The sequence below is a fragment of the Poecilia formosa genome, unplaced genomic scaffold, assembly GCF_000485575.1.
Source record: "Poecilia formosa unplaced genomic scaffold, Poecilia_formosa-5.1.2 Scaffold871, whole genome shotgun sequence".
NCBI lineage: Eukaryota > Metazoa > Chordata > Actinopteri > Cyprinodontiformes > Poeciliidae > Poecilia > Poecilia formosa.
The window spans coordinates 14,164-16,748 of record NW_006800810.1 but is presented as its reverse complement, the minus strand read 5'-3'; the positions used below and the strand labels follow the sequence as shown (position 1 = coordinate 16,748).

General features: G+C 41.0%; 1 long non-coding RNA gene across 1 annotated transcript; it reads right to left on the bottom strand.

Moving 5' to 3' along the window:
• Positions 1-452: 452 nt before the first annotated feature.
• Positions 453-2,579, bottom strand: LOC103131905 (uncharacterized). The gene is made up of 2 exons (XR_475459.2): positions 2,429-2,579; positions 453-2,348 (listed from the first exon to the last, which is right to left on the bottom strand). It is a non-coding gene; the product is annotated as an uncharacterized LOC103131905 (long non-coding RNA).
• Between the last annotated feature and the right edge of the window lie 6 nt (positions 2,580-2,585).

Genomic DNA, 2,585 nt, shown 5'->3' with positions numbered 1-2,585 from the left:
CAGGTTGTATTCTCGTTCCCAGTCAGGGAAAACCCCACAGGCTGCGATAAAAGGGCCAAGACAACCAAACTGGGTATATTCAGGATTTAGCGGGAACACCAACATGCAGCAGCTTTATCTGAAGGACCGCCCCCCGGGCCGCAGTAAAATTTCCAAGTCTTGACCGGTCCGTGGTAATAAAAAGGTTGGGGACCTCCGACCTAGTCTATACAATAAGATTTAAGTCTTTGTATTTTATTGATTATTATATATTGTATTATGTCTTATCTTCAGTTAAATTTAAAATATATCTGACATAAACTCAATAAAAAATTTGAACATGAACCATAAAGTGAAAATTAAAGTGAATGTGTTTGGAATGAGGATGCTTGTGAACTGTTTTTTTTTCCACAGATTTTTATTAAAAAATAAAAGTTTTTACAACAATTTGAAATTTGGCCTGTTACGCGTTGTTGACAAAACTTCTCCTGCTGTAGAAAAAAATGAAGAAAATACTACATTTACAGCGAACCCTCGTTTAGCTTAGGGGCCCTTGTTTAGGCCCCTAAACAAGGGCCCCTAAACAAGGGCCCCATGTTTAGGGGCCCTTGTTTAGGGGCCCTTGCTCCCTGGCACTGTCGATGGCGTTTCTGGGGCGAATAATATTGTAGATTTTTGGCAACACCACTATAGCAAGCTATTCACCTGTGTACAGAGCGAACCCTGTCTTCTTTAAGTTTTATATGAATGAGCTCTAAGCAGCTAAACCTGTGTAGAACGGGCTGCCTGGTTGGAGATACAATACGCTGATGACTTGGTGGTTTTTAGTCCAAGTTCAGCTGGTCTTCAGCATACGGTGAGCTACATGATGGTAAATTCAATCCATCAAAAGGTACCATTTTGATCTGTCACACTAAGGAGGACAAGAACCGGATATTTCCACATTTTAAGCTGTCTGGGTTTTTATTGAATGTCTCACAGGAAGTGAAATGTCTTGGTCATGTGCTGACAGACCGTCTGTCTGATGATGAGGACATTTACCGTCAGGTTACAGTGATATCTGCTCAGGCAAACATCCAGTCCGTAAGTTTGGATTCTGCTCTGATGAAGTGAAACTGAACATCACTGTATGCGGCACATTGGTGGTGCAATTTTAAAAAAGCCAGTCTTCATAGACTGAAGGTGGCTTATAATGATGCACTGTTTGTGAAATAAGCCCAGATGGACCAGAGCCAGTGAACTGATTGTATCTGCTCACATCAGCACTTTGACGGCTGCTTTAAGAAAGTTTATGTATAAATTTATGTGTCGCTTAAATGTGTAATAGAATTATTCTACTGTTGACCAACGTTAAATATAAGGCAGTAAAATACTCATCTGTACTTTGGAGATATTGGTATGATTGCCTCCTGAGTGGTTAGGAACCTTTTCTATTGTACTTTCTATTTTATTTGTTATCTTTTTTATGTAATTTGGACTTTGGGTCTGTAATATCCATCTATCTAAGACACAGCAGGACGTATCATCCAGGAAATGATGGAGCCCAAGCCCCAAACTGCAGCCCGCGACTCATTAAATCTGCAAGCGACGTTAGAAACAAACAAGCCTAAAGCTGCTGATAATAATCAGACTTGGTGAACGAAACTCAAAACAGTTCCTGTTTTTCCAGCAACAAAATGCGCATCTCGCTCTGTTTGCTTCTGTTGCTGCTGAGAAACGGCCATCACTCCCCAAGACGGTAGAGGAAATAAATTTAATTACAAAAGATACGAGTAACGCACAGTCATGCTAAGTGATTTTGATAAGTAGCTGTACTGGGTACTGGATTTGAAATAGAAACACGTTGGATTACTCATTACTGAAAAAAGTGATGGAAACAAATCAGTTTAAAAATGATGATTCTTGCATTGTTTCATATGTTGCTGATTCCATGCCGATCAGCAGGCCAGTGGCCTACTGACTGAAAACTTGCAGCATCTGTGAGATGATGCTGTGTGGAAATGCAACATGTTTCACAGGGGCCTTTTATCGCATCCAGCCTCAGGCACAGCTGTGAGGTGGGAGGGCCTATCTGCAAAGGGGGAGTGCTCACTGTCACAGATTTAGGTGGTTTTTTGACAATATTTGAGAGAAATGGTTTGCAAAAACTAAATGTTACATTTATTTTATGTTCAGATTTGAGAAAAAGAAGCATCTGATCAGGAGAAACGGATCAGAAGACAAAATGATTCCCACTGTTAGGTGAATTCAAGAAGCCAGAACTGAAAGTTTGAGGAAGATGTCGGCACGTCTCTGGGTCACGTTTCCTCTGTTCACAATGGTTCTTAAATCAGGAAGGATAACCGTCAACGATTCATTTGCTAGAAATCCTGGAATAAAAAGCATCAATTTGATCTGGTTTTTAGTAACATTTTTCACTTCCTTTAGAAGTTAACTGTCAAAAACTCACTGCAGTCCAGGATGAAGAGTCCAGTTGAGAATACAGCAGCTGATCATTTCTGCAGTCATTATCCAGTAAAACCAGTTCCTCCTGAACATCTGCCCACCGCTGGAGCCTCGTCTCCTCTGTGGTGAACTCCACCTCTCCTCTCCACCAGGGGGCGACA